Source organism: Hevea brasiliensis, unplaced genomic scaffold (assembly GCF_030052815.1).
Source record: "Hevea brasiliensis isolate MT/VB/25A 57/8 unplaced genomic scaffold, ASM3005281v1 Scaf171, whole genome shotgun sequence".
NCBI lineage: Eukaryota > Viridiplantae > Streptophyta > Magnoliopsida > Malpighiales > Euphorbiaceae > Hevea > Hevea brasiliensis.
The window spans coordinates 26,988-39,849 of NW_026614664.1; the positions used below are offsets into that span (position 1 = coordinate 26,988).

Sequence of the window (12,862 nt, forward strand, 5' to 3'; positions counted from 1 at the left end):
AACTAAAGGTAAGTCAAATCACTCTCATAGGCAACTTTTCAATACTCAAGGGATTTGGCAAAAGAATTTAATGCATGATGCATGATTCCTAAAATGAGTAATGCATTAACTAAATGGAGGGAATCTATTTGTATGCAATGTGTACAATTTCTAAATGATGTATAATGTGTGTGTAAATGTGTTATGTATATGTATGTGTGGAAATATATGTAAAATATTTACAATATATGAAAATGAAATGGGATGAGATGTTCCTATACTCAAAATGTGAAAAATGAAGCAAAAATAAAGCAAAAATCAGAATGTGCACCCCCAAACTCAAAATTGGACATTGTCCTCAATGTCTCATGCAATGTGTTATCAAAAGTCAAAGCAAATGGTAATTACCAGGAATTGTAAAGATTAAGAGCAAAAAGAAAGAGTTACCTGGTATGTAGCAGATGAGAATTCAAGATAAAGGGATGCATAAGAAACTGCACAGGTTATGCAGAGTTAAGTGCTGTCCAGAGCATGTGCATAAGTAAGGTGCATAAGCCGTGCGGTGCTGCATAATAGGCAATATATGTTGCATAGGCTATGCAGGACAGTTGCATAAGGGGAATACAACTCTGCAATCTTTGCATAAGTAGCGTAAAGGGTTGCACAGCTATGCAGACGATTGCATAAGGGAAATACAACCTGTGCAGTGTATACAAAAGCTGCTGCATGGGAATTGGCAAGTGAAATGTACAACCAGCAGTAGAAGTATGGAAATATATACAGAGTATGGGCAAATATGCACAAAAAGGCAATAAGTGCAATGAAAATTAAAGAAGACTAATGTAATAGCAATTCAATAAAACTTCAAGAAAAACAGAATTTAAAACAAACTAATTCAAAACAAACAAACATAATTTGAAACAAACTATAAATGTTTGAACATATTTACAAAGAAAAGGTCCTACAAGATTGAACAAAAGTAAAACAGAAGCTAATCTATGTCTATTGTTTTGCCTTTGTCCAAGGATGTTGCTAAGGGGCTGGTGGCTGCTGCCGGCTGTCGAAATGATGGTGCTGGAGGAGGTGATGGAGGTGGGGGTGGCATGCCCAAAAAGATCATGAGTTGCTTCACCATTTCTTTCAATTCTTTCTGCTTCTCCCTGGTTTCCATGACAAGGTCAAATAGGTGATCATGACGATCCTTGAGTGTATCAAGACCAGTGTCAAGCTTCCTATCCACAAAGTAGATATCATCACTAAGCCTGTCAAGGTAAGTGAATAAGGCTTTAGTGTTGAATGCAGAGGGGCTGTGGATGAGGTAGGTTCAGCTGTAGGAGGAATGGGCTGAGCAGAGGCTGCTGGGGTGTCCTGATCAGGCTGAGGGGGTGGGGTAGGTGTAGTAGGGTGTTGTGGGACTGATGTGAAAGGTTGGGTTTCTGGTTGTGCAATAGGCTCGGCCACTGCAGGTGGGCGATATCAAAATATGACAAATTGAACCTGCTTTGGTTAAGTGTGCGATCAAAATATAAAGTGTCCACAAGTGCTGGTATTGAGTGCTCAGAGGATTAAAACCAAAATGCTTGGCTATGATGATGATGAGGCCACCCAAAACAATGTCACCTATGGATTTGGTGGCAATATGCAGCACATGCTCACAAAAGAAATAACCAGGAGAAACCTTAACCTTGTGAAATGCACACCATAACATAAAGAGTTCAGACTTTCCTACAGCACTAGAACTAGTCCCTCTGCCCAATATTGTGCTAGCAATCAGCCTATGAATAAACCTAAGTGCAGGGTCAAGTATTTGAGATGTTTTTGATCTTCCAGCAGAGAAAGTTTGAGGTTGGTTTGTGATGATTCTCCAAAATTGGGCAGCATTCCAAATGCCCTTGTTGGCTACCTCTACTCCAGTATGTGGTACTCTAAATAACCCATCAATTGCAAAACCAAAAATGCTATGAAATTGGTCCAATGACAGCTCTCTATTTTGCCCCAAGCATCTAAATTTCATAATTGGTTTATGGTCTACATCATGCAATTTAAGGGTAGCAGAGAATAAAGAAATAAACTCCAAAACTAGAGTTGGATAAATTATCTCCTGTTTATGCACAAATTCCATCCAACCCATCCCATCAAGATATGCAACTATATTGTCAAATAAACCAAGGGATTGTAGAGAATCGGCAGATATATACCTAGTGGGTTGTACCCTCCTATCCTTGAGTCGCTTAAAAGCTGCCTTTTGAATTGTATCAGGAAGAGGCCAGGGTAGCTTTGATACATGTGAGGTTGCCGAAATTGTCTTTTTGCTGGAAGAGGGTGTGGAGGCTGGAGCTTTTGGCTTTTTGGGTGGCGGTTCCGACAATGGGGTGGGTGGGTCTTTGCGTTTGGACAGAGGAGGGGCAGAGGACATGGGTCGCACAGATTTGGACCGGATTTTACGTTTGTATGTGGTTGGGGGAGGTGGTGGGGGTGTCGCTTGTGGAGGAGAATTGGGAGTGGGGGGTATCATTGACAATGGCGAGACTTCGAGAGGAGAAGCTGGGCGGGAATGGGGAGGGGATTCCATTGCCGATGGAGAAGATGGAGAGATAAGGGCGGAAATGAAAATCGAAGAAGAATGAGAATTAGGGCAAATGTAGTGAGAATCGAAATGGAGAAGAAGGTGTGAGGAGGAGTTATGCCGGAATGAGGATTGTGAGAGAAGAAGGATGAAGTGAATGTGGTTTATCGGGGTGAAGGTGGGAAAGAAAAAGGAAAAAAATTTGATTTAAATGGGTTTTGTGAAAGACTGCATAAGGGGAAAGTGCATGTGCATAGCTTATGCACCAGCTTATGCAAGTGTTGCCTTGTTTTGAAGTTCAGAAAAATATGTCATGCAGAAGTGCATAGGCCATGCACATTGCTTATGCAAGTCTCGGCAACTTTTGAAAATTGGGAAGTGAAGTCATGCGGGAGTGCATAAGTCATGCACTCCCCTTATGCACCTCTCGGCAGAATTGGTTTTTCAGAAAATCGGGTCATGCAGAAGTGCATAGGCCATGCACTCTGCTTATGCACTCTTCAGCAATTTTTGGAATTTGGGTTGGTGGTCATGCAGATGTGCATAGGCCATGCACGTTGCTTATGCACTCTTCGGTGGGTTTTGAGATTCAGAGTATGAGGTCATGCAGAAGTACATAAGCTATGCACTCTGCTTATGCACCCCTCGGCAGGTTTGAATTTTTGGAGTTTCTGGTCATACAGAAGTGCATAGGCCATGCACTCTGCTTATGCAGGTCTCGGCAACTTTGGTTTTTCTAGGTTTCTGGTCATGCAGAAGTGCATAGGTTATGCACTCTGCTTATGCAGACTTCGGCAGAGAGAAAAAACGCAGAATTTGAAGTTGTGCAAATGTGCATAAGTCATGCACTCACCTTATGCAAGTTTTGACAGATATGAAATTTGACAAAATGAGGTTATGCAGAGTTGCATAAGCTATGCACTCTCCTTATGCACTTGCAATAAAGGTGGAAAATGGCAAGAATTGTGGTTATGCAGGATTGCATAAGTTATGCAGTTGCTTATGCACAATTCAACAAAATTAAGATTGCAATGGAACATGATTTGCAAGTGTGAAAAATACCCTAAAATGAAGAAATATAATTCCATGAAGCATAAACCATGAGAAATTTTCACTAAAAACACATCAATATATACAAAGTGTATCAAAAAGGCATCACACAAGCATGTAAAAATGGATCATACATAAAAGACCTTTGAGAACTATGCCATTTTAAGTCAAATTCTACAAATCAACATTTAGCACATAAAACTCCATAAAATCTGTATGAAGTTGCATCTAACCACAAATGAGAAATGAACTCTCCAAGTTTTGCCAAGAGAATGCAATATTTCTACCTTGAATCCTATAACCCAAATAATCTCAAAACTACAAAGATGACCAACTTACCATCATATTAACATTATAAGCACAAGTATTAAAAAGTTACATACCCAACCTCACCAAAAACACAAGCCATTTGCTGCAGACACCCTTTTTGCTGCAGAATGTACTTTTCCTCTGCATAAACCAGATTGCAGCTCCTGCAAAGGTTATGCAGCAAAAACCAATCAGTTCTTTTGAAGGACAAAATTTTCAAGTTAAGAATTACTTCCCCAACAGTTCATCAGCCTTTCTTCATGGAATTACATCTACAAGAGACAAGATTTAACAATGTCAAAATTGAATTTAGGGAGATTTAAGATAAAAACTAAATCAATGAAAATGAAAGTAAATTAGCAAAAGCAAAATAAAAGGACTTGGGATGCCTCCCAAGAGGGCTAATTTATAGTCCTTAGCTGGACTCTTCATGAATTTCACTGAAAAGAGGTGAGGGATTGGAGAGCTTGTAACAGCTTGCTCCTATTATTGGGTCTCCAGTTATGTAATGTTTCAATCTATGCCCATTGACCTTAAAATTCCCAGATTTTTCACTCCAAATTTCTATTGCTTCATAAGGGAAAACCTTAGAAACTCTATATGGACCAGTCCACCTTGACTTAAGTTTTCCAGGGAACAATTTCAATCTTGAGTTGAACAACAAAACTAAATCACCTTCTTTGAATTCCTTTTTCCTCAGATGCTTATCATGCCAAACTTTAGTTCTTTCTTTGTAAATACGGGCACTTTCATAAGCATCCATCCTCAATTCCTCAAGCTCATTAAGTTGTAACAACCTTTTCTCACCAGCTTGCTTAAGATCAAAATTCAAGGTCTGAATGGCCCAATATGCTCTATGTTCTAGCTCCACAGGTAAATGACAAGACTTACCATACACCAACCTAAAGGGAGTAGTTCCTATAGGGGTTTTGTAGGCAGTCCTATATGCCCATAAAGCATCATCTAGTTTGATAGACCAATCTTTTCGAGAATTATTCACTGTTTTCTCCAAAATATGCTTGAGCTCTCTGTTAGAAATTTTAACTTGTCCTGAAGTTTGAGGGTGATATGGGGTAGCTATCTTGTGCACTACACCATACTTCCTCATTAGGCTCTCAAATTGCTTATTACAAAAATGGGAACCCCCATCACTAATTATAGCCCTAGGAGCTCCAAATCTGCTCAAGACAAATTTCTTCAAGAATTTCACTACCACTCTAGCATCATTAGTTGGAGTTGCAATAGCTTCCACCCACTTTGACACATAGTCAACTCCAACTAAGATGTATCTATTACCATATGAAGGAGGGAATGGCCCCATAAAATCTATTCCCTAAACATCAAATAATTCCACTTCAAGAATATTATTTAGGGGCATTTGATCTCTTTTTGACAAATTTCCACTCCTTTGACATTTATCACAATCCAACACAAATTTCCTCACATCCTTAAAAAGATTTGGCCAAAAGAAACCAGCTTGCAAAATTTTACTAGCTGTTTTAGAGATTCCAAAATGTCCTCCATAATCAGAAGCATGGCAATGATGCATAATACTTTGTATCTCCTCTTCAGGAATACACCTCCTTATTAAACCATCACAACATCTCCTAAAGAGTAAAGGATCATCCCATCTATAAAATTTCACCTCATGTAAAAACTTTTTCTTTTGTTGCCATGTCATACCTAGAGGTAAAACTCCACAAGATAGATAATTCACAAAGTCTGCATACCAAGTTAGTTTAGCAACAAGAGAGAAAAGTTGTTCATCCAAGAAAAACTCATCAATAGGGATTTCATCCAATTCTTCATCATCCAATTTCAACCTACTAAGATTATCAGCAACTACATTTTCAGCTCCCTTCTTATCTCTAATCTCTAAATCAAATTCTTGTAACATCAGAATCCACCTAATGAGCCTAGGCTTAGCCTCCTTTTTACGGAGCAAATACCTGATGGCTGCATGATCTGAAAATATAACCACCTTTGAGTCAATAATGTAAGGTCTAAATTTTTTCAATGCAAAGACAATTGCTAAAAATTCCTTTTCAGTTGTTGCATAATTTGTTTGAGCCTCATCCAGTGTTCTACTAGCATAATAAATAGCATAAGCCTTTTTGTCCTTTCTTTGACCAAGAACAGCTCCAATTGCATAGTTGCTAGCATCACACATAATTTCAAAAGGTAGGCTCCAATCAGGTGGTTGCATGATTGGTGCAGTGATAAGAGCTTGCTTCAACCTGCAAAAGGCATCCAAACACTCTTGGTCAAATACAAATGGTGTGTCATTACTTAACAAATTAGACAAAGGTTTAGCTATTTTGGAAAAATCCTTGATAAAGCGTCTGTAGAACCCGGCGTGTCCTAGGAAACTTCGAATTCCCTTGACATTGGTAGGAGGAGCCATCTTCTCTATAACTTCAACTTTGGCTTTATCAACCTCTATTCCTCTGTTAGACACCAAATGTCCAAGCACTATCCCTTCTTGATCCATGAAATGACACTTTTCCCAGTTTAACACAAGGTCAGTATCTACACATCGCTGCAAAACTTTAGAAAGGTTAGCTAAGCATATATCAAATGAAGATCCATAAACAGAAAAATCGTCCATAAAAACCTCCATTATGTCTTCGATGAAATCTGAGAAGATTGCCATCATGCACCTTTGAAAAGTGGCTGGTGCATTACATAATCCAAATGGCATCCTCCTATAAGCAAAGGTTCCATATGGACAAGTAAAAGTGGTTTTCTCTTAATCATTTGGATGGATAGGGATTTGAAAAAAACCTGAATATCCATCTAAGTAGCAAAAGTAAGAATGCCTAGCTAGTCTTTCCAACATCTGATCAATGAAGGGAAGTGGAAAATGATCTTTTCTAGTGGCAACATTTAATTTTCTGTAATCTATGCACATTCTCCAACTAGTCACTGTTCTGGTGGGAATTAATTCATTATTTTCATTTTTGACCACTGTCATTCCACCCTTTTTTGGGACAACATGTACTGGCTCACCTGGCATCACTCGAGATAGGATATATGATCCCTGCATCAAGCAACTTCAAAATTTCCTTTTTAACAACTTCTTTCATATTTGGGTTCAACCTCCTCTGATGTTCAATAGATGGCTTACAATTTTCTTCCAAGATGATTCTATGCATGCAAAAGTGCGGGCTTATTCCCTTAATGTCATCTATGGTGTATCCTAAGACTTTTCTGAATTGCCTCAATACTCTTAACAACTTATCAGCCTCTAAAGTACTCAAGTTTGCATTTACAATTACTGGATAAGTGTTATTAGTGCCAAGAAATTCATACCTGAGCTGAGAAGGAAGTTGCTTAAGTTCTACCTTAGGTGCATCTTCTTCCTTGAATGATGGTTGCTTAGTTTCTGCTTTTTCCTTTTGTGTGAGTTGAAAAACTGGAGCAGAAATGAATGGTGGACTACCCTCTAAGTGTTGAGCATATGCAGCTACATGAGGGTTGTCATAGTCTATGCCTCCTCCATGAACCAAACAATTTTCAAGTGGATCTTCTGGATATTTCTTTCTGAAGTGTTCTTCAACCAGCTCATCAATGATATCAACTCTCAAGCAAGTATCAGCTTCAGAATGATGCTTTTTCATAGTGTTATTAATATTGAAAACCAATTGCTCTTCACCAACCCTAAGAGTCAGCTTTTCTCCTTTCACATCAATCAATGCTCCTGCTGTAGCCAGGAAAGGCCTTCCCAAGATAATTAGAATATTAAAATCTTCCTCCATGTCCAAGATGACAAAGTCAACAGGTATGTAGAATTTTCCAACCTTCAGAGGCACATTCTCCAAAATCCCTTCAGGATACTTAATTGACCTGTCAGCTAACTGAAGAGAAATGTGGGTTGGCTTTAGATCTCCCATATTGAGCTTCTCATAAATGGAAAGGGGCATAAGGCTAACACTAGCCCCTAAATCACATAAAGCTTTTGTAGAACATGATTCCCCTATGTGGCATGGAATTGAAAAACTCCCTGGATCCTTAAGCTTTGGGGGAAGTTTCCTTTGAAGGATAGCACTACATTCTTCTGTCAAAGCTACAGTTTCATCATCTTCAAGTTTCCTCTTGTTTGAAAGAATTTCTTTCAAGAATTTTGCATAAGAGGGCATTTGTGAAAGAGCATCAACAAAAGGCACATTTATGTAAAGTTTCTTCAAAACTTCTAAGAACTTCCCAAATTGCCTATCAAGCTTGGCTTTGTGAAATCTTTGTGGAAAGGGAAGCTGTGGCTTGTAGGGTTCAGGAGGTATATATTTCTCTTCTTTCTCTTCAATTTCCTCTTTACATTTTTCTGCACTCTCTTGTTTTTCACTCTCATCAGTATTTTTCTCATTTTCTCTCTTCTCATCATTTTCACTCTTCTCGTATTTTTCACTCCTCTCATTATTTACAACTTTCCCACTTCTTAAAATAATAGCTTGACATTGCTCTCTTGGGTTTTCTGGTTGACTTGGCAGTTTTCCAAAAGATTTAGCACTTGAGGAAGATGCTTGTTGTGCAATCTGGTTTTCCAGCATTCTGTTATGTGTTTGCATCTGTTCCAGCCTTGCTTTCATCTCTCTCATCTCCTCATCATGCTTATTTTGGTTAGCAAGAATCTGTTGCAATAAAGCTTCAGTGGTGGAATTTCGTTCTTGCTGTTTTGGTGGAGGGTTCATATTTTTCTGCTGAAAATTAGGCAGTGGTTGCCTATTTTGCTGATATGGAACTCCTTGTTGCTGATGTGGTTGAAAATTCTGATTTTGAACTTGATTTTGCTGATTTCCCCATGAAAAGTTGGGATGATTCCTCCAATTTGGATTGTAAGTTTGAGAGTAAGGATTCCCCATTTGCTTATTTCCATAATTACCAACATATGCTGCTTGTTCTCCATAATCTACTCCATACCGGTAGTTTCTTCGCATAAGCCACTTGTTGTGAACTTCCAGCTGATGATGATGAACTAACCAACATACTCAAATCTTCCATCTTCTTAGCAAGGACATTTGTAAGTGCATCAAACTTTGCATTAATCATGTTGAATGGATCAAGATCATACATTCCAAAGACTTGCCTCTTTTGAGTTGGAGCTGGTCCTCTTGGACTACTCCAAAGATGAGTATTCTTTGCAATTTTCTCCAATAGCTCATAAGCTTCATCTTCATGCTTTATAATAAATTCTCCTCCTGTTTGAGCATCAATAATTCCTCTGATTGCAGGAGTGACATTTGTGTAAAAATTCTGATTTATCATCCATTTTGGAATGGCATGATGTGGGCATAATCTCTCTAATTCCTTCCATCTCATCCATGACTCATATAGAGTTTCATCTTCTCTTGGTCTGAAAGCTGTCATTTGATTCCTCAATTCTTGAGTTTTTCCAGGTGGAAAATATTGTGCAAGAAATGCATCGGTGAGTTGCTCCCAATTTGTGATGGAGTTGTGAGGTAAAGAGTCAAGCCAATCCAATGCTCTATCTTTTAAAGAGAATGGGAATAGCTTCAATCTTGCTGCATCATCTGACACTCCAGGTTGTTTTTGCATGTCACAAATCATAGCAAACTTCTTCAGATGAGTATGTGGATTTTCAGAAGGATGCCCTCCAAATTGAGAATTCTGAATCATTTGAAGAACTCCAAAATCCATCTTGTAACTATTTGCATCAATCCTTGGTCTTGCTATGCTCTCTCTCAAGTCATCAAAACGTGGAAAAGCATGATCCATCATACTTCCCCTAGGCACATTAGCATTAACAACTTCTTCACCTTGGGCTGCATTTTCGTTGTTTCGATCATTTCCAGCATTACCAACACCAATTCTAATCCTCTCATCAGCCATGTCTGCTTCTAATTCAGTTTCTCTCAATGCTTCTTTCTTTTTTCTGGTTTCTTTCTTGTTGGCCTTACAAAACTTTTCAATTTTTGGATTGAACAATAAGGTTGTGTCACTTGAGCTTCTAGCTCTTCTCATAAAAGGTTAGAAGTACCTAAAAAAGAACAAACAAACACAAAATGAAAAGATAACAAAGAAAATAAAACTAAAATAATCAAGAATTCAATCTTAAACAAACAACTCCCCGGCAACGGCGCCAAAAACTTGATGCGTCCCTACCGCAAGTGCACGGGTCGTACAAGTAGTATAGAAAAGATATCGATCCCACGAGGAGTTGTGTTAATGATTGAATTTTTGATATAAAAAGTTGAGTAGATTGAAGTATTTTTGAAATTGAAGTAATGAATTGATGGGTAATGGAGTATGAAATCTAAATATGCAAAATTAATATTCTATTCAACAATGTATTAATTAAACTAAAATTGCATCAAATTGAAATAAGCAAGTTCAAATATGGCAATATTCAAAATGGCAAGTGATTAAATTCGATTAGAAATTAACAATGGTAAAAAGGCGATTCCGGAGTTCGGGATTTCATATTCGAGCTATTTTGGAATTTTAAATTGGTTATCCAATCTTATGAAACTTATGGGTTTTAAGGAGATTAATTCTTAAATCCTTTGAATTCCATTTCGAGTGAGACAAAGAGTGCCTTAATCAAACTAATCCTACTTTCGTGGAGTTAGAATTAATTAAGACCCATTAAGTTCTTTAATTAATCATGAATCCTCTTAATCCTTAGCCTATTTCTAGGTCTAAGTTAATTAAGTCCAATTTCTTGATTATCTATCACAAGGCCTTCTCCTTTCGGTGCTTCAACCGTGGATTAAGAACATCACTTAATGGGATCCTACACTAAGCATGTCATTAAGCATACAAGAAATGAATAAAACTCATTAAGACCACAAAATATCGATTACCCAATCAAAATCCACAAAATATCTCAAATATTACAACCCTTACTCCAGAATCAAAAGTAAACTACTCACTATCCATAATGCTTACAAGATATATTGAGTTTAAATGGAAATAAAGCTTTAATCTAAGCTAAGGAATAAGAGATTAAACACTAGAAATGTAGAAAAATGTAAGGAAAGAAAGAAATCTGCAAATCTTGATTGAAAATGGTGTGGAAGGTGAAAGTGACTCCTCAAATTCTGCTCAGCCCCTCCTTTTCTTTTCTGCTCCTTGTCTCTCCCTCTAAAAATGGGAAAATGAGACTATATATAGCATTTTTCTGAAATGGAGCCCTAAAATGGTATGTTCTAGGAGGAATTATTTGAGGGAATCTCCTGCCAGCTCATTAATGAACTCTTTATGGGACTGCATAAGTGGACTGCATAAGTTATGCAGTCCCTTATGCGCTGATCGATTCTGAGTCACTTATGCGAAACTGCATGACTTGGTGCATAGGTTATGCACAATTCCGTGAAGGTGCATAAGGGAGGCGAGAATGTGCATAAGCTATGCAGTCTCCTTATGCACATTTCGGCTGGTTCTGGAACAGTGATCTTTCTCCTTATGCAGATCTGTATAGCTTATGCGGCAAGTTATGCACATTTTGGTCAATGCATATTTCAGCTTGAAAACCTGTTTTTGACATCTTTGGCTGTAGAAGACACTCCTCAATGGCAAAATTCTCTTCAGTCCTTCAAAAACACCATTTTTCCTACAAAACAAAGTAAAAATTACAAATTAATGCAAAATTGACAACTATGAAAAACTAACTAATTAACTAATGAAATTAGCTAAAAATGACTAATAATCAAATAAAAATAGTTATAAAATTAGACCTAAATGACTATGCAAAATGTATGCATCACTAAACATTTGTTATATTATAATTTTAAGGAAAAGTGTTAATTAGGGTTTAAAAATACTTTCAATTATTACAGTTTAATATTATATTTTTTAATGAAAAGAATTGTAAAGAATCATAAATAAAAAAAAAGGGCAAAGGAAAGATTCGAAACCTTAATCCTCTACCTTATGCTTGGGAGCATGTGCAATCGGGCTATTAGCTTTCATCCGCTTTTCAAATCAACGAAAAAATATATATACATATATAAAGAACGTATTGTGTTAGCTGTGCTTATAAATGGAAAAAAATAATATCTAATATAGAGAGGGCTTAAACCTTGAACCACGCTGAGATGAATGCTTCTATGCTAATTAGGCTACTTGCCCTCATCCAACATTTTATTGCATGAAATATATATATTATACAAGCTCTAATGTGTGTGTTTGTATATATATATATAATATTTTTTTTTAAAATATAAATTTTATTTGTTAAAAGTATATATCATGTCAAGTAATATTTATTTTTACATTTATATCTATCTATATTCATATAATTTGTAAGTAAATTATTTAAATAACGATAATAGTGGTGATTGTAAACCATGCATGGTGATTTGAGTGTTTATGGAGTATATATGATTTAAAATATATATAGTGAAATTTATATCATATTTTAATATTTTATATACTGAAAAAATATAAATATAACTAGTTTGACTGTCACCCTACCTACACTAATCAACCACCACCATTATTATCACTCTAACGCCACTATCAAATTTCAAATCAATTTTAATATGATACTTACTTTAATATCAATATTTATTGTTATAATATTTAATTTCATTTTTGAAATGCTATTTACTTCATTTCAATTAATATATATCAAATTTATATCATATTTCAAGTTAAAAAAAATAAATATAACTTATAGTATAACTTATCATTAAAAATCAATATATCTTATCATATAACAAATATATTATATGTAATAACTTATAGTATACAATATCTCTAAATTTGTATATTTTTCATAGTATTAATTTTTAGAGTTTCAAAAACTGCTAGCATCTTAATTTGACATTGAAAAATGTTGTTTGGTAAGTGGATATTAAATGAAGAGATTTTATAGTCAAGTGGCTTATAAATGAGCTAAATGGCTCACAAGTCACCATAAATGACTCATATATTAAAAGGATAAAATGATAATGAATTTCAATTTAATTATTAATATACCATTTTGAGCTAGCTCAA

The 12,862-nt window shown here is 36.4% G+C and overlaps 1 non-coding gene across 1 annotated transcript; it reads left to right on the forward strand.

Annotated features, from left to right (window-relative positions):
- Positions 1–9,176: 9,176 nt before the first annotated feature.
- On the forward strand, positions 9,177–9,283 carry LOC131176573 (small nucleolar RNA R71). The gene has a single exon (XR_009146578.1). It is a non-coding gene; the product is annotated as a small nucleolar RNA R71 (small nucleolar RNA).
- Positions 9,284–12,862: the final 3,579 nt, after the last annotated feature.